The sequence below is a fragment of the Haematobia irritans genome, chromosome 1 (assembly GCF_050003625.1).
Source record: "Haematobia irritans isolate KBUSLIRL chromosome 1, ASM5000362v1, whole genome shotgun sequence".
Classification (NCBI taxonomy): Eukaryota; Metazoa; Arthropoda; class Insecta; order Diptera; family Muscidae; genus Haematobia; species Haematobia irritans.
This window is the reverse complement of record NC_134397.1, coordinates 50,995,799-51,018,560: the sequence shown is the minus strand read 5'-3', so window position 1 is coordinate 51,018,560 and position 22,762 is coordinate 50,995,799. Positions and strand designations below refer to the sequence as shown.

The 22,762-nt window shown below is 28.2% G+C and overlaps 1 protein-coding gene across 2 annotated transcripts in view; it reads right to left on the bottom strand.

Moving 5' to 3' along the window:
• LOC142220904 (kin of IRRE-like protein 1) overlaps positions 1-21,805 on the bottom strand; it is a 307,459-nt gene extending 285,654 nt beyond the window's left edge. For both annotated transcript variants that reach the window (XM_075290317.1, XM_075290318.1), the window contains exon 1: positions 21,652-21,805. The gene's annotated coding sequence lies outside the window, so the exon portion shown is untranslated. The remainder of the gene's footprint in view (positions 1-21,651) is intronic.
• Between the last annotated feature and the right edge of the window lie 957 nt (positions 21,806-22,762).

The following is a 22,762-nucleotide window of genomic DNA, read 5'->3' as shown; positions in this document are numbered from 1 at the left end:
TGTTGTTATGCGTGCCAAATTTGATTGAAATCGGTTCAGATTTAGATATAGCTCCCATATATATGTTTTTCTGATTTCGACAAAAATGGTCAAAATACCAACATTTTCCGTGTTAAATCGTCACTGCTTAGTCGAAAAGTTGTAAAAATGACTCTAATTTTCCTAAACTTCTAATACATATATATCGAGCGATAAATCATAAATAAACTTTTGCAAAGTTTCCTTTAAATTGCTTCAGATTTAAATGTTTCCCATATTTTTTTTACTAACATTGTGTTCCACCCTAGTGCATTAGCCGACTTAAATTTTGAGTCTATAGATTTTGTAGAAGTCTATCAAATTCTGTCCAGATCGAGTGATATTTAAATGTATGTATTTGGGACAAACCTTTATATATAGGACCCAACACATTTGACGGATGTGATATGGTATCGAAAATTTAGATCTACAAAGTGGTGCAGGGTATAATATAGTCGGCCCCGCCCGACTTTAGACTTTCCTTACTTGTTTTTTTTTTAACTTCTGGAAAAAAATGGGACAAAATGTTCATATTCGAAAAAAACAGCTTTGCTTATGACTGCGTTTTCTTCATGCTGCATTCCATCCAATCAAGACCATAGTCATTTTGTTGGTAAACTTAAAGTGTTTAGCTTTATGATAGCGGAATTTCTGCGGCTGTATAAAAAAAGGGCATAAATAAAGCAAAACAAGTATATAAAGGAGTAAGTTCGGCCGGGTCGAATCTTAAATACCCACCGCCATGAATCACCGCATTGTTAATATATAGAATTTTAGACACATATACTCCTAATCCGTCCAGTTCAACCATTAGGCTTCCCAAAGATAAATTTAAAGATTTTACCTATAAAGACTAGATCAGATTCTGGTTTTATAACAACCAGTTTTGTTTGAGTTTTAGAGGAATCACAAATATCTCGTGTAGGTGAACAAGAAAATGATGAATTAAAGCCTTGATTTGAAATCTAAAATCTGCAGAGTTTTATCTCCATTATTGAAATGATTACGAGATATATTAATACGAGAAGTAAACACTTGAAATTTTACATTCAATTTTCATGATCAATGCGCCGTCTAAACCCTCAAGAAGTGCACTGAACAAAAAGCATGCCCGGTTCTAAAGATTTTGTCTTTACTTTAAAAATTTTGGTATTGATTCCGACCCAAAGAAGCGGAGAATACAAGTAAGGATACTTTTAAGACACAATTCTCGTTTATTTTTATACCCTGCGCCACACTGTGGAACAGGGTATTATAAGTTAGTGCATATGTTTGCAACACCCAGAAGGAGACGAGATAGACACATGGTGTCTTTGGCAAAAATGCTCAGGGTGAGCTCCTGAGTCGATATAGCCATGTCCGTCTGTCCGTGAACACATTTTTGCAATCAAAGTCTAGGTCGCAGTTTTAGTCCATTCGACTTGAAATTTGGCACAAGTATGTGTTTTGGCTCAGAATAGAACCCTATTGATTTTGGAAGAAATCGGTTCAGCCGATGTTTGAAATCGGTTCAGATTTAGATATAGCTCCCATATATATCATTCGCCCGATTTACACTCATATGACCACAGAGGCCAATTTTTTACTACGATTTAGTTCAAATTTTGCGCAGGGCGTATAATTAGCATTATAGCCAAATTTGGTTGAATTCGGTTCAGATTTCGATATAGCTTCCATATATATGTTTTTCCGATTTGGGCAAAAATGGCCAAAATACACACATTTTCCTTATAAAATCGCCACTGCTAAGTCGAAAAATGGTAAAAGAGACTCAAATTTTCCTTTAATTCTAATACATATCTATCGACCGATAAATCATAAATACACTTTTGCGAAAATGCCTCAAAATTGGTTCAGATTAAAATGTTTCCCATAGTGTACCATCCCAGGGCATTAGCCGACTTAAATTTTAAGTTTACGGATTATACATTTTGTTCAGATGGAGTCAGATTTAAATGTATGTATTTGGGACAAAAACCTTTATATATAGCACCCAACATATTTGACGGATTTGATATATTATTGAAAATGTGGATTTACAAAGTGGTGCAGGGTATAATATAGTCGGCCCGCCCGACTTTAGACTTTCCTTACTTCTTTGCTTTGTAGTCAAGATGTAAAACGACAACAAATTTAAAGACAATTTCATTAAATTTAAAGAATTTTTCTGAATTATTAAAGGCACGTTGGCCTTAGCCCAAACATTTTTTCTTTCATGTCAAGATACGCATTTTTAAGCGAAATCACTTAATTATAAGGACAACATGGCTTCATTGAATAGTTTAACGACTTTTGGACAAGGAAAAAAACTTTATATTAGAGAAATGGGTCTTCTATGCTAAGCAAAATTTGCATTCGTATTTCAAAGACATGAAATCTTTGACCTCACGAAATTTTGACAAAATTTTCTTTAGAAATAAAATTTTTATAAAATTTTCTATAGGCATAAAATTTTGATAAAAAATTTCTGTAGACATAAAATTTTGATAAAATTTTCTATAGAAATAAAATTTTGACAAAATTTTCTATAGAAATAAAATTGTGACAAAATTTTCTATAGAAATAAAATTTTGACAAAATTTTCTATAGAAATAAAATTTTTGACAAAATTTTCTATAAAAATAAAGTTTTGACAAAATTTTCTATAAAAATAAAATTCTTGGCAAAATTTTCTATAGAAATAAAATTTTGACAAAATTTTCGACAGAAATAAAATTTTTGTCAAAATTTTTTATAGAAATAAAATTTTACAAAATTTGCTGTAGAAATAAAATTTTGACAAAATATTCTATAGAAATAAAATTTTGACAAAATTTTCTATAGAAATAAAATTTTTGACAAAATTTTCTATAAAAATAAAGTTTTGACAAAATTTTCTATAAAAATAAAATTTTGACAAAATTTTTTACTGAAATAAATTGTTGACAAAATTTCTTACAGAAATAAAATTTTGACAAATTTTTCGACAGAAATAAAATTTTGACAAAATTTTCGATAGAAATAAAATTTTGACAAAATTTTCTACAGAAATAAAATTTTGACAAAATTTTCTACAGAAATGAAATGTTGACAAAATTTCTTACAGAAATAAAATTTTGACAAAATTTTCGACAGAAATAAAATTTTGACAAAATTTTCTATAGAAATAAAATTTTGAAAAAATTTTCTATGAAAATAAAATTTTGACAAAATTATATTACATGTTAGCCTGATACCGAAACAGGCAATTGACGTCCAAATGCATTATATCTAATTATACAATTATTTTTCGAGCTTTATGGACAGATATAGATTAAGGAACATGGTTAATAGAGCCATTGAAAAGAAAACGCCAGATACCAATCTATACACGCCTGGACTGTACATGTTTCGGTTCGGGCGAATGAACCTTTCCACAGCCTTTAGTATAGATCTGGCTGGAAGAGATAACTCAATTTTGGGCCCTTTATGCTAACTCCTTATGGAGAAAACATTTGGGAAATTTCCTCTTACAAATTGAATCATCTTTTCTCCCACTGTACATCATCTTTTCATATAACTTACAAGTCCCTTAATCTTATTTTTATTTCGTTTTGTTACATAGTAATGCAACAACACGAAATTTATTTTTAGAAAGCTAATTTGTTAGAATTCACCTAAGTGGTGAACAGTCGAACAATGCTTATTGTTTCTACAGTCAACTACAACATATGACAATTAACAGAAACTGGTTTCCAGGATACAACAACAATTCTAACGCGTACATTAGTCGTGTTTTTCCTAGTTTTACGACGGGCTCATCGTTGCTTATTATATTACATGTTAGCCTGATACCGAAACAGGCAATTGACGTCCAAATGCATTATATCTAATTATACAATTATTTTTCGAGCTTTATGGACAGATATAGATTAAGGAACATGGTTAATAGAGCCATTGAAAAGAAAACGCCAGATACCAATCTATACACGCCTGGACTGTACATGTTTCGGTTCGGGCGACTGTTCACCACTTAGGTGACTGTTCGACTGTTCACCACTTAGGTGAATTCTAACAAATTAGCTTTCTAAAAATAAATTTCGTGTTGTTGCATTACTATGTAACAAAACGAAATAAAAATAAGATTAAGGGACTTGTAAGTTATATGAAAAGATGATGTACAGTGGGAGAAAAGATGATTCAATTTGTAAGAGGAAATTTCCCAAATGTTTTCTCCATAAGGAGTTAGCATAAAGGGCCCAAAATTGAGTTATCTCTTCCAGCCAGATCTATACTAAAGGCTGTGGAAAGGTTCATTCGCCCGAACCGAAACATGTACAATCCAGGCGTGTATAGATTTGTATCTGGCGTTTTCTTTTCAATGGCTCTATTAACCATGTTCCTTAATCTATATCTGTCCATAAAGCTCGAAAAATAATTGTATAATTTTGACAAAATTTTTTATAAAAATAAAATTTTGACAAAATTTTCTATAGAAATAAAATTTTGACAAAATTTTCGACAGAAATAAAACTTTTCACAAAATTTTCTACAAAAATGACATTTTGACAAAATTTTCCATAAAAATAAAATTTTGACATAATTTTCTATAGATATAGAATTTTGACAAAATTTTCTTTAAAAATATAATTTTGACAAAATTTTCTATAGAAGTAAAATTGTGACAAAATTTTCTATAGAAATAAATTTTTGACAAAATTTTCTATAGAAATAAAATTTTTGACAAAATTTTCTAGAAAAATAAAGTTTTGACAAAATTTTCTATAAAAATAAAATTCTTGGCAAAATTTTCTATAGAAATAAAATTTTGACAAAATTTTCTATAGAAGTAAAATTGTGACAAAATTTTCTATAGAAATAAAATTTTGACAAAATTTTCTATAGAAATAAAATTTTTGACAAAATTTTCTATAAAAATAAAGTTTTGACAAAATTTTCAATAAAAATAAAATTCTTGGCAAAATTTTCTATAGAAATAAAATTTTGACAAAATTTTCGACAGAAATAAAATTTTTGTCAAAATTTTTTATAGAAATAAAATTTTACAAAATTTGCTGTAGAAATAAAATTTTGACAAAATTTTCTATAGAAATAAAATTTTGACAAAATTTTCTATAGAAATAAAATTTTTGACAAAATTTTCTATAAAAATAAAGTTTTGACAAAATTTTCTATAAAAATAAAATTTTGACAAAATTTTTTACTGAAATAAATTGTTGACAAAATTTCTTACAGAAACAAAATTTTGACAAATTTTTCGACAGAAGTAAAATTTTGACAAAATTTTCGATAGAAATAAAATTTTGAAAAAATTTTCTATAGAAATAAAATTTTGACAAAATTTTCTATAGAAATGAATGTTTGACAAAAATTTCTATAAAAATAAAATGTTGACAAAATTTTCGAGAGAAATAAAATGTTGACAAAATTTTCGACAGAAATAAAATTTTTGGCAAAATTTTCTATAGAAATAAAATTGTGATAAAATTTTCTATAGAAATAAAATTTTGACAAAATATTCTATAAAAATAAAATTCTTGGCAAAATTTTCTATAGAAATAAAATTTTGACAAAATGTTCTATAGAAATAAAATTTTAACAAATTTGTCTATAGAATTAAAATTTTGACAAAATTTTCTATAAAAATAAAATTTTGACAAAATTTTCTATTGAAATAAAATTTTTGGCAAAATTTTCTACAGAAATAAAATCTTGACAAAATTTTCTATAGAAATAACCTTTTGACAAATTATTATGAACCGATAATTATGAACCGATATGGACCAATTCTGGCATAGTTGTTAGAGACCACATACTAACACCACGTACCAAATTTCAACCGTATTGGATGAAATTTGCTTCTCTTCGAGGCTCCAGAGTTCAAATCTGGGGATAGGTTTATATGGAGGCTATAAATAATTATGAACCGAAATGGACCAATTTTTGCATGGTTGTTAGATACCATATACCAACACCATGTTCCAAATTTCAGCCGGATCGGATGAAATTTGATTCTTTTTGTGTCTCCGCAAGCCAAATCTGGGGATCGGTTTATATGGGTGCTATATATAATTATGGACCAATTTTGGCATGGTTGTTAGAGACCATATACCAACACCATGTTCCAAATTTCAGCCGGATCGGATGAAATTTGATTCTGTTTGTGTCTCCGCAAGCCAAATCTGGGTATCGGTTTATATGGCGGCCATACGCAAAAGTTGTCCATATGGCCCATTTGCAATACCATCTGACCTACATCAAGAACAACTACTTTTGTAAAGTTTCAAGTCGACAACTTGTGTTGTTCGGAAGTTTGCATGATTTCATCAGACGGACATGGCTAGAACGACCCATACGACGCACCACGACCCAGAATATACATACTTTATGGGGTCTTGGAGCAATATTTTGATGTGTTACAAACGGATTGACAAAGTTAATATACCCCCCATCCTATGGTGGAGGGTATAAAAATAAAGTCTCGTTCATAACAAATGTTGCCTATCGATACATTTGTATCTTGACGCTCACTTCATATCGGTATACCTGGTAAGATTGTTTGGGCAAAAAAATGTGTCTTCTACGCTAAGCAAAATTTACATTCGTATTTTAAAGACATAAAATCTTTGGCCTCACGAAAATATATTTTTCACTGTGGTGTCCACAAAAAAGAAGCTGCAGTCATGTTTCTATTCAACTATGATCCTGACAATCATGTTTCTTATCTTCGTGTAGCAGGGTGCAAAAAGTCAAATTTTCCATCACTATTTCTACACCCTCAAGAATTCTATAGAAAATTAATGCACAATTTCTAGTTAATTTTTAATGCAAAAAAATACTTAAATTATTCTTTTTTATTTTCAGGACAAAATATCGTACAACCTTGAAGTCATATTTCAAATTCTTCTTGCTCTAAAGGTAAGTAATAAAGTAATGAGAGATATAAAAGTGTCCAATTTTTTTTTTGGGGGGGGAGGGAATTTATTTTTGTTTTCCAATAAATAGCAAAGAAAATGAAATAATGCAAATCCCATGTACAAAAAATGTCTCCAAACTAATGTAGCAGAAATATATACATGCTTCTTTTTGCTTAAAAAGCTTTCGAATGCTCATTTTTTTGTTTGTTTTCTCGTTTCAATAGCGTTTGTTCATTCATTCTTTTATCGAATTTCCAGCAAATATCCTTCAATTTACGTAGTTTTCACTGAATGTTTTTAAAAGTGGATTTTTTTTTATTTTATTCGTTTCGTATATGGAAAATGTTGCATATTGTGTACATAGACAATGCAAGAGAAAACATTCTCACACATACACACACATTTATATTCAGATGCAGGCATTCAAGTACACATGTCGATATAACAATGTCGCAATATTTGTCCACTGAGGTATATTTGTATTTTTACTGCGTCAGTGGTATTTGAAAAAAATAAAAAACCTTCAGTGTACTATAACCTATTATTGAACAGATAGATACAATATAAGACCAGGCAATGCACCAACACGCACACATACATACATATAAATGTACGAGTATACTTATGAAAATATTTGTGTGTGTGTGCGCGCATATACCAAATACACCATACACACCAATATTTGTATACCATTATGTATATGTGTATCTTAATATGTATAAACTGTACCATAGTGTAGATTTGTATGTAGACAATACTACAGAGATACCCAGCTACCTCAACATAAATGTTCAACGCACACACACACACATACACAAACTGATACACAAGCTCACAGACCTACAGTTGCATACTCGTAGATTTTCTCATTGTGTGATGGTAAAAATGGCATAGTGAGTTTATGTGAGACATTGTTACACAAACAGACACACACACATACACTTACTCTCATACTTTCTTCTTTAGCCTCTGGTATTATGAAAAGTTTCCATTGAACTTTTGTTCAACAAAATATTCGTTTGCCTGTTTACTTTTCATATGTGATGAGATGTAGTGTCGATGAACAGTGGTTAAGATCAATTGGTAAAACTCCATAGACTATTTAACCATTAAGTATTGGCATCATGGGAAATTTGTGTTGTTTGAAAAAGACACATACGAATTTTAGCGCAGTAATAAGTCCTTGGGTATGAACATTTGGACAAGCTGAATTGTATATATCCTCTACCGAGAACGATAAGATATATCCTCAAAACAAACTCTTCTTAAAATATAACATGTAAGAAAAGTCTAAAGTCGAGCGGGGCCGACTATATTATACCCTACACCATCTTGTAGATCTAAATTTTCGATACCATATCACATCCGTCAAATGTGTTGGGTGCTATATATAAAGGTTTTTGTCCCAAAGACATACATTTAAATATCACTCGATCTGGACAGAATTTGATAGACTTCTGCAAAATCTATAGACTCAAAATTTAAGTTGGCTAATGCACTAGGGTGGAACACAATGTTATTAAAAAACAAGTGAGTAAAGTCTAAAGTCGGGCGGAGCCGACTATATTATACCCTTCACCGTTATGTAGACCAAAATTTGTGTTACCATATCAACTCCTTCAAATTTGTGGGGAGTTATTATCAAAATGTATATTCCTATATACAAATATTTATATCTGAAACGATTTGGAGACAATTTCTACAAAATCGCTAGAATTAAAAATTTAATCGGCTAACACCCAGGGATGAAACATATACATAAAGGGTGATACGGTCAAAATTTGGTCAAGGGAAAACCCGTGTAAATCGGTGAAATCGTTTATTTAAAAAATCAAATTAAATTTCTTTTTCAAGTTCAATTAGTATAAAATTCAGGAAAAATCGCTTTTCCAAATCCGAATTGCCGGGTCTCACGCTTGAGATCTGCCATCAGATTTTGTACAGCCACCTTGTCCACCTTCTTCGTCGCAGAAAGCCAGTTTGCCTTGAACTGCTGCTCGTCCTTAGCAGTTTTTTAGTCTTCTTTAAGTTCCGCTTGACAATAGCCCAGTATTTCTCAATTGGGCGCAGCTCTGGCGTGTTGGGAGGGTTCTTGTCCTTGGTTTTTGTTGTACGTTGTTGGCGGCGTACCACTCCATGGCCTTTTTACCGTAATGGCAATATGCCAAATCCGGCCAAAACAGTGCGGAACAGCCGAGTTTCTTCAGGAAAGGCAGCAGACGTTTATTCAAACACTCTTTCACGTAAATTTTTTGGTTGACAGTCCCGGAAGCTATGAAAATGCTGCTTTTCAAGCCACAGGTACAGATGGCTTGCCAAACCAGATATTTCTTTGCGAACTTTGACAGTTTTATGTGCTTGAAAATATCTGCCATCTTTCCCCTTCCTCTTGCCGAATAAAACTCCTGTCCCGGAAGCTGCTCGTAGTTGGCTTTGACGTAGGTTTCGTCGTCCATTACCACACGGCCAAAACAGTACGGAACAACCGTGTTTTTCGTCAGGAAAGTCAGCAGACGTTTATTAAAACACTCTTTCACGTAAATTTTTTGGTTGACAGTCCCGGAAGCTATGAAAATGCTGCTTTTCAAGCCACAGGTACATATGGCTTGCCAAACCAGATATTTCTTTGCGAACTTTGACAGTTTTATGTGCTTGAAAATATCTGCCACCTTTCCCCTTCCTCTTGCCGTATAAAACTCCTGTCCCGGAAGCTGCTTGTAGTCGGCTTTGACGTAGGTTTCGTCGTCCATTACCACGCAATCAAACTTCGTCAGCATCGTCGTGTACAGCCTCCGGGATCGCGCTTTGGCCGTCGTATTTTGTTTATCATCGCGATTTGGAGTCACTACCTTCTTGTAAGTCGATAGTCCGGCTCGTTTTTTGGCTCAATGCACGGTTGTACACGATACACCCAGCTTATTTGCGGCATCTCGGAGAGAGAGTTTAGGGTTTCGCTTGAAACTACCGGCAACTCTCTTTGTCGTCTCATCGGCTTCCGGTTTTCGATTTCCCCCCGATCCAGACTTCGACAGCCACCAATGTTCCCCAAACACTTTAATTACATTTGTAACGGTTGATTTGGTAACTTTTAGCGATTTTGCCAGCTTTGCGTGCGAGTAGCTCGGATTTTCGCGATGTGCGAGCAAAATTTTGATGCGCTGCTTTTTTTGCTTGGACGGCATTTTGACAACTGAAGAGTGAATTCCAAAATCAAAATAGGAGCAACATTCTACACACACACCTTCAAAATGAGGGGGTGTTCAGGGGTGTTTTTTAAATGCAAAATTGAAAGAAATACGTCAAGTTTATATTGACCAAATTTTGACCGTATCACCCTTTAGTTAGAATAATGATTCTGCTATCTATGCGAAATTTCACGTAAATGGGAGTATAACTTTGGCCCCCTGGTCTTATGAGTGCAAATCGGATGGAAGATATATATGGGAGCCATATCGAAATCTGAGCCGATTTCAACCAAATTTGGCACAATTACCGATACTACTAAACGTACTCCTTGTGCGAAATTTGAAGCAAATCACGGGAAAACCCTGGATTTTGAGGCCACATAAGTTCAAATCGGACGAAAGATATATATGGGAGCTATATCTAAATCTGAATCGGTTTTGACCATATTTGGCACATACAATAGTATCGTTAAAAGTACCGCTTGTGCAAAATTTGAAGTCAGGACAAAACTCTGGCTTTTGAGATCATATTAGTCCATATCGGGAGAAAGATATATATGGGAGCTATATCTAAATCTGAACCGATTTTAACAAAATTTAACACACTTAACGATACTGTTAAACGTACTCCTTGTGCAAAATTTCAACCAAATTCGGCCGAAAAATCTGGCTTCTGGGGCCATATAAGTCCATATCGGGCGAAAGATATATATGGGAGCTATACCTAAATCTGAACCGATTTCAATCAAATTTTGCACACTTGACTATACGACTAAGTGTTATGTTTGTACACAATTTCAAGCAAATCCTTTATAAAACTCTGGCTGGTGGGTCGATATTAGTGCATATCGGGCGAAAGATATATATGGGAGCTATATCTAAATCTGAACCGATTTCTTCCAAAATCAATAGGGTTCTATTCTGACCCAAATTAGGAACATGTGCCAAATTTGCAGGCGATTGGACTTAAATTGCGATCTAGACTTTGATCACAAAAATGTGTTCACAGACAGACGGACGAACGGACGGACGGACATGGTTATGTCGACTCAGGGCCGCACCCTGAGCATTATTGCCAAAGACACCATGTGTCTATCTCGTCTCCTTCTGGGTGTTACAAACATATGCACTAACTTATGATACCCTGTTCCACAGTGTGGCGCAGGGTATAACAAGTAAGGAAAGTCTAAAGTCGGGCGGGACCGACTATATTATACCATGCACCACCTTGTAGATCTAAATTTTCGATACCATATCACATCTGTCAAACGTGTTGGGTGCTATATATAAAGGTTTTTGTCCCAAATACGTACATTTAAATATCACTCGATCTGGAAGAATTTGATAGACTTCTACAAAATCTATAGACTCAAAATTTAAGTCGGCTAATACACTAGGGTGGAACACAATGTTACTAAAAAATATGGGAAATATTTAAATCTGAAGCAATTTTAAGGAATCTTCGCAAAAGTTTATTTATGATTTATCGCTCGATGTATATGTATTAGAAGTTTAGGAAAATTTTTACAACTTTTCGACTAAGCAGTGGCGATTTTACAAGGAAAATGTTGGTATTTTGACCTTTTTTGTCGAAATCAGAAAAACATATATATGGGAGCTATATCTAAATCTGAACCGATTTTAACCAAATTTGGCACGTATAGCTACAATTCTACTCACTGTGCAAAATTTCAACTACATCGGAGCAAAAAATTGACCTCTGTGGTCATATGAGTGTAAAGCTATATATGGGAGCTATATCTAAATCTGAACCGATTTCAACCAAATTTGGCATGCATAGCTACAATGCCAGTTCTACTCCTTGTACAAAATTTCAACTAAATCGGAGCAAAAAAAAAAAAAAATGAGCCTCTGTGGTCATATGAGTGTAAATCGGGCGAACTATATATATGGGAGCTATATCTAAATCTGAACCGATTTCAATAAAATTTAGCACGCTTGACTGCACTACTAATTGTACTCCTAGTGCCAAATTTCAACCAAATTGAGGTAAAACTCTGGCTTCTGGGGCCATATAAGTCCATATCGGGCGAAATATATATATGGGAGCTATATCAAAATCTGAACATATTTCTTCCAAAATCAATAGGGTTCTATTCTGAGCCAAAACACATACTTGTGCCAAATTTTAAGTCGATTGGACTAAAACTACGACCTAGACTTTGATTACAAAAATGTGTTCACGGACAGACAGACATTGTTATATCGACTCAGGGACCCACCCTGAGGATTATTGCCAAAGACACCATGTGTCTATCTCGTCTCTTTCTGGGTGTTACAAACATATGCACTAACTTATAATACCCTGTTCAACAGACGGACATGGTTATATCGACTCAGGGACCCACCCTGAGCATTATTGCCAAAGACACCATGTGTCTATATCGTCTCCTTCTGGGTGTTACAAACATATGCACTAACTTATAATACCCTGTTCCACAGTGTGGCGCATGGTATAATAAGATTAAGGGACTTGTAAGTTATATGAAAAGATGATGTACAGTGGGAGAAAAGATGATTCAGTTTGTAAGAGGAATATTCCCAAATGTTTTCTCCATAAGGAGTTAGCATAAAGGGGCCAAAATTGAGTTATCTCTCCCAGCCAGATCTATACTAAAGGCTGTGGAAAGGTTCATTCGCCCGAACCGAAACATGTACAATCCAGGCGTGTATAGATTTGTATCTGGCGTTTTCTTTTCAATGGCTCTATTAACCATGTTCCTTAATCTATATCTGTCCATAAAGCTCGGAAAATAATTGTATAATTAGATATAATGCATTTGGACATCAATTGCCTGTTTCGGTATCAGGCTAACATGAAATATAGTAATAAAATTTTACAAAAATTTCCTATAGAAATGAAAATGTTGACCAAATTTTCTATAGAAATAAAATATTATATAAAACTTCCTATACAAATTAAAGTTTGTAAAAATCTTATAAAAAGGAAGGGTTTAAAAATTTTCCTACAGAAATGAAATTTTGACAAAATTTTTTATAAAAATAAAATTTTGACAAAATTTTGTATGGAAATAAAATTTTGAAAAAAGTTTCTATAGAAATGAAATTTTGGACACAATTTCCTATATAAATGAAATTTTGAAAAATTTTGCTATAGAAACGAAATTTTGACAAAATTTATGCAGAAATGCTATAGAAATGAAATTTCACAAATTTTTTGACATAAATTACTTTTTGACAACATGTCCTAAAAATATTAAATTTTTGCGAAAATTTCCTATAGGAATGAAATTTTGACAACATTTCCTAAAAATATAATTTTTTTGCGAAAATTTCCTATAGAAATGAAAACCAGTTCCTATTTAAACATACAAATTTTAAATTTTAAATCATCTCAAATGTGATATTTTTTATGCGATATTCTTCAATGCATCGACATGGAAATTTAGAATTTATTGAAAAAAAAAAAACTATTTCTTCTTATTAATCAATGCTTCCTAACTACTACAAACTACTGTTTTGTGGCTGTGCCAATTTGTAGTGGTATTCTCGTAGTGGTAGAGTACTCAACATAGTACAACTATTTTGGCCTGATCTGATTGTCGTTGCTCTTGGGTGTAAACGATGTAAATTTTTTTTTTTTGCTTTTACCATAACCACTTTATTGTTGAATATCATCATAAGGAGGCGGTTCGTTATGAGGTTTATTGAGAACACTTCTCTTTCACAACCCTTCTTTAGTTTTAGGTTTTGCAGTTGTTGTTGGTGTTTTTTTTCTGTAGGTTCTTTGTTTTCTTTGGGTAGCCATTTGCAAACAGTCAGATGTCGCCTATTTATGTTTATTCACCATAATAGATGTGATAGAAATTTATATGCATATTTATTCATAAGTTGAGAAATATTTGTATTACATTTGAGGTTTAACAAAAGGATATTATGGAACAAGTTGAAGGCCTTAGGTTAGGTTACAGCTCGACAATTCTCATTCACGCATTTGGAAGATAGTCGGATGGCTCTTTTTGGTGATATATCCAATGGTATCTATAAAATTTGCTCTCAAAACTTGTGAAACAGCATCTGGGTAAAGCACATTTTTATCACTTAGTTATCGTTATTTGTACGTACATTGTTTGAAATTATTCATCGTACATTATTCACTAAAGTTATGGATTTTTGATCAGCAGTACGATAGCTTTTCATAAAACATTTCGATTTTTTTTTTTTGTAAACCAATGACGTGTTAAATTTTTTCAAGAAGGAAATTCTTTCGAGGTATAGTTGTTACAGAACGTCTCGTAGTACTAAATGCGCCTATATCTTGATCAACATTTAAAATTGGCAGTGCTTTTATTATTGAACTCGAATACTCGAATTTTTAAAATATTTTATTCCTATAAAAAATTTTGTCAAAATTTTATTTCTGTAGAAATTTTTGCACAATTTTATTTCTATAGAAAATTTATCCAAAATTTTATTTCTATAGAACTTTTTCCAAAATTTTAAATTATCTCATTACATCATATGTTTTATGAACATGAATGAACAATTATGGATTTTCTAGACATTGTAGAAGCATATAATACCCGAGTATTCAAGTTAAATTTTCTATAGAAATAACATTTTGCAAAAATTTTCTATTGACATAAAATTTTGGAAAAGTTCTATAGAAATACTATTTTAACCAATATGTTTATATAAATAAAATTTTTTCCAAATTTTCTATAGAAATAAAATGTAGACCAAATTTTCTAAAGAAATACAATTTTAGTTAAATTTTCTATAGAAAAAAAAATTGACAAAACTGATATAGAAATACAATTTTGACCAAATATTCTATAGAAATACAAGTTTGCTAAAATTTTCTATAGAAACAAAATTGGCAAAAATTTTCTATAGAAATAAATTTTGGTTAAATTTTCTAAAGAAATAAAATGTTAACCAAATTTTTTATAAGAGTACAATTTTGGTAAACATTTTTATTGAAATAAAATTTTGTTAAAAGAAAAAAAAATTCTGTAAAAATTTCTATAGAAATAAAATTTTGACAAAATTTTCAATAGAAATAAAATTTAGGAAAATTTTCCAATAGAAATAAAATTTGGCAAAAATTTTCTATAGAAATAAAACTTTGACAAAATTTTCCATAGAAATAACATTTTCTATAGGAATAAAATTTTAAACAAATTTTCTTTAGAAATAATGTTTTATATAAATAAAATTTTAACAAAATTTTCTATAGAAATAAAATTTTGCATAAATTTTCTATAGAAATAAAATCTTGCAAAAATTTTCTATAGAAATAAAAATTTGACAAAATTTTCGATAGAAATAAAACTTTGACAAAATTTTCCAAACCAATGAAATTTTGACAAAATTTTCTATAAAAAGAAAATTCTATATAAATAAAATTTTAACCAAATTTTTTAAACAAGTAAAATTTTGGCAAACATTCTTATAGAAAAATTTTCTTTAGAAATATAATGCTGGTAAAATTTTCTTCAGAAATAAATTTTTGAAAAAAATTTCTATAGAAATAGAATTCTATATAAATAAAATTATAACCAAATTTTTTATAGAAGTTCTATAGAAATACTATTTTAACCAAAATTTTTATATAAATAAAATTTTTTCCAATTTTTCTATAGAAATAAAATGTAGACCAAATTTTCTAAAGAAATAAAATTTTAGTTAAATTTTCTATAGAAAAAAAAAAATTGACAAAACTTATATAGAATTACAATTTTGACCAAATATTCTATAGAAATACAAGTTTGCTAAAATTTTCTATAGAAACAAAATTGGCAAAAATATTCTATAGAAATAAAATGTTGCAAAAATTTTCTATAGAAATAAATTTTGGTTAAATTTTCTATAGAAATAAAATGTTAACCAAATTTTCTATAAGATTACAATTTTGGTAAAAATTTTTATTGAAATAAAATTTTGTTAAAATTTTCTGTAGAAAAAAAAAATTCTGGAAAAATTTCTATAGAAATAAAATTTTGGAAAATTTTCTATTGAAATAAAATTTAGGAAAATTTTTCAATAGAAATAAAATTTGGCAAAATTTTCTATAGAAATAAAACTTTTACAAAATTTTCCATAGCAATAACATTTTCTATAGAAATAAAATTTTAAACAAATTTTCTTTAGAAATACAATTTTATATAAAGAACATTTTAACAAAATTTTCTATAGAAATAAAATTTTGCATAAATTTTCTATAGAAATAAAATCGTTCAAAATTTTTCTATAGAAATAAAAATTTTACAAAATTTTCTACAGAATTAAAATTTTGAAAAAATTATCTATAGAAATAAAAATTTTGACAAAATTTTCCAACTCTATGAAATTTTGACAAAATTTTCTATAAAAAGAAAATTCTATATAAATAAAATTTTAACCAAATTTTTTAAAGAAGTAAAATTTTGGCAAAAATTCCTATAGAAAAATTTTCTTTAGAAATATAATGTTTGTAAAATTTTCTTTAGAAATAAAATTTTGAAAAAAAAAATTCTATAGAAATAAAATTCTATATAAATAAAATTTTAACCAAATTTTTTATAGAAGTTCTATACAAATACTATTTTAACCAAATTTTCTATACAAATAAATTTTTTTCCAAATTTTCTATAGAAATACAATATAGACCAAATTTTCTAAAGAAATAAAATTTTAGTTAAATTTTCTATAGAAAAAAAAATTGAAAAAAGTTATATAGAAATACAATTTTGACCAAATATTCTATAGAAATACAAGATTGCTAAAATTTTCTATAGAAACAAAATTGGCAAAAATTTTCTATAGAAATAAAATGTTGTAAAAATTTTCTATAGAAATTTTATTATTATTTTTATTTATTTATTTAATATACATGCATTTATAAATTCAATTGCGAATAAAGTTTATGAAAAGTGTACATACATATATATATATATTTGGAAAGGCATAGCATAATAGCTATTTGCCTATTATGTATACAGAGATATTATATTGTTTTCAAAGATTATATTCATTTACAATCAAGTTTCTGTATTTAATAGAATGTTCAAGATAATTATAAAGTGAAGTAATATTCGTGCCATTTAATATATCTACAACCTCATTTTCCATGAGGAACTGCTTACCAAAAAAGGACACTCTTAAATCTTTGTATATCGGACATCTCCCAATAAAGTGATGGGTATTTTCCGATTCGTTCATATTACAAATACTACATAAGCCGTCAGTATTATTTCTGAAGCAACGAGAGTTAAGGTTTAGTAAGCCGCTTCTAGCTCTTATAATCAAACTGGAGGCGCGAGTACTGTTATTTCCTATAAGTAGTGGAGTTACATTATGTTTTAATCGTGTTTATAGGTCATGAAATTGCGAGTTGGAAGCATCAACGCATGCATTATAATACTCATTCCGTTTTACATTTTCTATCATTTCTCTCCAAATAAATTTTGGTTAAATTTTCTATAGAAATAAAATGTTAACCAAATTTTCTGTAAGATTACAATTTTGGTAAAAATTTTTATTAAAATAAAATTTTATTAAAATTTTCTGTAGAAATAAATTTTTGGAAAAATTTTCAATAGAAATAAAATTTGGCAAAATTTTCTATAGAAATAAAATTTAGGAAAAATTTTCAATAGAAATAAAGTTTGGCAAAAATGTTCTATAGAAATAAAGCTTTGACAAAATTTTCCATAGAAATAACATTTTCTATAGAAATAAAATTTTAAAAAATTTTTTCTTTAGAAATAAAGTTTTATATAAATAAAATTTTAACAAAATTTTTTATGGAAATAAAATTTTACATAAATTTTCTATAGAAATAAAATCTTGCAAAAATTTTCTAAATAAACAAAAATTTTACAAAATTTTCTACAGAATTAAAATTTTGACAAAATTTTCTATAGAAATAAAACTTTGCAAAATTTTCCAAATTAATGAAATTTTGACAAAATTATCTAGAAAAAGAAAATTCTATATAAATAAAATTTTAACCAAATTTTTTAAAGAAGTAAAATTTTGGCAAAAATTCCTATAGAAATAAAATTTTGCAAAAATTTTCTAGAGAAATAAAATTTTGCATACATTTTCTATAGAAATAAGATTTTGCAAAAATTTTCTGTGACGAAATTTTCTATAGAAATAAAATTTGGACAAAATTTTCTGTAGAAATAAAATTTGGACAAAATTTTCTGCAGAAATAAAATTCTGTATAAATAAAGTTTTCTATAGAAGTAAAATTTTGGCACAGATTTCCCTACTTGTAGAAATACAATTTTGGACAAATTTTCTTAGAAATAAAATTTTGCATAAATTTTTTATAGAAATAAAATTTTGCAAAAATTTTCTACAGAAATAAAACTTTGACAAAATTGTCTTTAGAAATATAATGTTGGTAAAATTTTCTTTAGAAATAAAATTTTGAAAAAATTTTCTATAGAAATTACATTCTATATAAATAAAATTTTAACCAAATTTTTTATAGAAGTAAAATTTTGGCACAAATTCCTATATATATAAAATTTTGCAAAAATTTTCTATAGAAATAAAATTTTTCAAAAATTTTCTATAGAAATAAAATTTTGCATAAATTTTCTATAGAAATAAAATTTTGCAAAAATTTTCTATAGAGCTAAAACTGTGACGAAATTTTCTATTGAAATAAAATTCTATATAAATAAAATTTTGACCAAATTTTTTATAGAAGTAAAATTTTGGTAAAAACTCCTATAGAAATAAAATTTTGCAAAAATTTTCTAGAGAAATAAAATTTTGCATAAATTTTCTATAGAAATAAAATTTTGTAAAAATTCTCTATAGAGCTAATACTGTGACGAAATTTTCTATAGAAATAAAATTCCATATAAATAAAATTTTAACCAAATTTTTTATAGAAGTAAAATTTTGGCAAAAATTCCTATAGAAATAAAATTTTGGAAAAATTTTCTAGAGAAATAAAATTTTGCATAAATTTTCTATAGAAATAAAATTTTGTAAAAATTTTCTATAGAGCTAACACTGTGACGAAATTTTCTATAGAAATAAAATTTTATATAAATAAAATTTTAACCAAATTTTTTATAGAAGTAAAATTTTGGCAAAAATTCCTATAGAAATAAAATTTTGGAAAAATTTTCTAGAGAAATAAAATTTTGTAAAAATTTTCTATAGAAATAAAATTTTGCAAAAATTTTCTATAGAGCTAAAACTGTGACGAAATTTTCTACAGAAATAAAATTTGGACAAAATTTTCTGTAGAAATAAAATTCTGTATAAAAAATTTTTTTCTATAGAAGTTAAATTTTGTCAAAAATTCCTATAGAAATAAAATTTTGGAAAAATTTTCGATAGAAATAAAATCTTGACAAAATTTCCTATAGAAATAAAATTAAAAAGAAAATAAAATCTGTAGAAATAAAAGTTTGACAAATTTTTCTATAGAAATAAAATGTTGACAAAATTTTCTATAGAAAGAAAATTTTGCAAAAATTTTCTACAGAAATAAAACTTTGACAAAATTGTGTTTAGAAATATAATGTTGGTAAAATTTTCTTTAGAAATAAAATTTTGAAAAAAATTTCTATAGAAATTACATTCTATATAAATAAAATTTTAACCAAATTTTTATAGAAGTAAAATTTTGGCACAAATTCCTATATAAATAAAATTTTGCATAAATTTTCTATAGAAATAAAATTTTGCAAAAATTTTCTATAGACCTAAAACTGTGACGAAATTTTCTATTGAAATAAAATTCTATATAAATTTTTTTTTCAAAAATTTTCTATAGAAATAAAATTTTGCATAAATTTTCTATAGAAATAAAATTTTGCAAAAATTTTCTATAGAGCTAAAACTGTGACGAAATTTTCTATTGAAATAAAATTCTATATAAATAAAATGTTGACCAAATTTTTTATAGAAGTAAAATTTTGGCAAAAATTCCTATTGAAATAAAATTTTGCAAAAATTTTCTAGAGAAATAAAATTTTGCATAAATTTTCTATAGAAATAAAATTTTGTAAAAATTCTCTTAGAGCTAATACTGTGACGAAATTTTCTATAGAAATAAAATTCCATATAAATAAAATTTTAACCAAATTTTTTATAGAAGTAAAATTTTGGCAAAAATTCCTATAGAAATAAATTTTTTGGAAAATTTTCTAGAGAAATAAAATTTTGCATACATTTTCTATAGAAATAAAATTTTGCAAAAAATCCTATAGAAATAATTTTTTTGGAAAAATTTCTAGAGAAATAAAATTTTGCATACATTTTCTATAGAAATAAAATTTTGTAAAAATTTTCTATAGAGCTAATACTGTGACGAAATTTTCTATAGAAATAAAATTTTATATAAATAAAATTTTAACCAAATTTTTTATAGAAGTAAAATTTTGGCAAAAATTCCTATAGATATAAAATTTTGGAAAAATTTTCTAGAGAAATAAAATTTTGCATTAATTTTCTATAGAAATAAAATTTTGCAAAAATTTTCTATAGAGCTAAATCTATGACGAAATTTTCTATAAAAATTAAATTTGGACAAAATTTTCTGTAGAAATAAAATTCTGTATAAAATTTTTTTTCTATAGAAGTTAAATTTTGTCAAAAATTCCTATAGAAATAAAATTTTGGAAAAATTTTCGATAGAAATAAAATCTTGACAAAATTTCCTATAGAAATAAAATTAAAAAGAAAAAAAAATCTGTAGAAATAAAAGTTTGACAAATTTTTCTATAGAAATAAAATGTTGACAAAATTTTCTATAGAAAGAAAATTTTGCAAAAATTTTCTATGGAAATAAAATTTTTACCAAATTTTCTATAAAAGTATAATTTTTACAAAATTTTCTATAGAAATACAATTTTAGCCAAATTTTAATAGGAGTAAAATTTTTTGGAAAATTCCCATAGAGATACAATTTGGAAAAGATTTTCTATACAAAATACAATTTCGAAAAAAATTTTCTATAGAATATGAATTTTCCAACGATTTTTTTTTATACATTTAAGGCCCCTGTAACAATTGCTTTGAAATAACCCTCTCTTTCCTATATTTGTTTCACTCTTTGATTGCCGGATGATGTTGGTATATTCCCAATGTTTATCGATGTTTTATTCATCGTTTGTTATTACGGAGTTATTTTAGGACTTTATTCGATAGTGTTACATTTCGATTTCCTGGCAAACGTAGAAAGTTAAATCTCGCATATATAAATAGTAGCCCCTCACACCCACTGCTTCCCTCTTCGTTTTGCCAAAAACCACCAAAACTTTATTGTCCAACATAAAACAAGAGAAAGCCTTGCTCCCTCTCTCTCTCCCGCTATTGACATGCATAGTTGCAGGATATTGTAATGGTGAGGGCAAAGCTAAAATTTTACAAAGCCATAAAAGTCCACAATTTATTGTGGGTTAAGGAATACTTGCTTTTATTTTTACACTTTTCGTTTCTTTTTTTTGTTTTGTTTTGGTTGGTATTGTATTTCGTTCACTCATCTCTTCACTTTAATTTTGGGGTCATTATGTATTTTTATGAGATCTTATCAAAAATGTGTGGGTGCTTACTTGATTTGAAATTATTATTAGAATGGTTTCCTCTGCCTTGAATAGAGTCAATTTCAACTACTCTCGGTGGCCAAGGGGCGGGGGCGTAATCAGATTCGTTAATTATACAACTGAGATTATCTTAATTACTCGGACATTTTGGGAGATCTTTTTTTCGTTTCTATAAAAAAAACAGAAACAAAATGTTGAATTAATTTCAGTCATTAGTATAGAGAGCTAATTTAAATAACCGTCCATTAAATTGTATGAATAACAATATTTTCGTTTTAGTAAATTTACATTTAGTGGTCAACTAAATGGGCAAATATTATTTAAATGAACTATAATTAAATATGTGTGCTTATTGACATATGGCAACGTGTAATCCGTATGTACTATGGAAAAGTCAATTTTTGCTAGCTTCGGGTAAATATAAAAGTCAATTACAAAATAAAAAAAAAAAAATCCAACAGAAATAATTAATAAAGGATTAATCTGAATTAATTAAACAATATTTTATGAAAATGAAATGTTGAAATGTTATATGATAACCAATACCAGCCAGTAAGGAAGGTCTAACGTTGGTCGGGGCCGACTCTATTATATCCTCTGCACCATTTTGTAAATCAATATTTTCGATGTCATCCTTAACATGGTTGACACCATGGGTAGATTTCTAATTGTTGGATATAGTGGTAGAATTCTTGGTGTTGTGGTAGATTATGCAAAATATTCCCCTCCATCCAGGAGGTACTTCACAAATTTTTAATAGAAATAAAATTTTCTATAACATAAAATTTTAAAAAATTGTTTATAGAAACAAAACTTTTAACAAAAAATAATATATTTTTTTTATATTTTATTTTCAAAAAATTTATTAATGAAATAAAGTTGAGGGAAAAATTTCTGTAAAAATATTTTTTTCTAAATAAAAGTTTTTGTTTGGTAGGTTTTTGGTAAAATTTTCTCCAAATTTTGGTAGGTTCATTTGGCTCGAGAGGCAATCGTAATCCTTAAACTTTTACAGTTGTTGTGTGCGATATACAAAGGTTTATGAGACCATATACATATATTTTGTAGTGATGCCGCTGTTCGAATAAAACACAATACGTCTGCTTTGTTCTTCAAATAT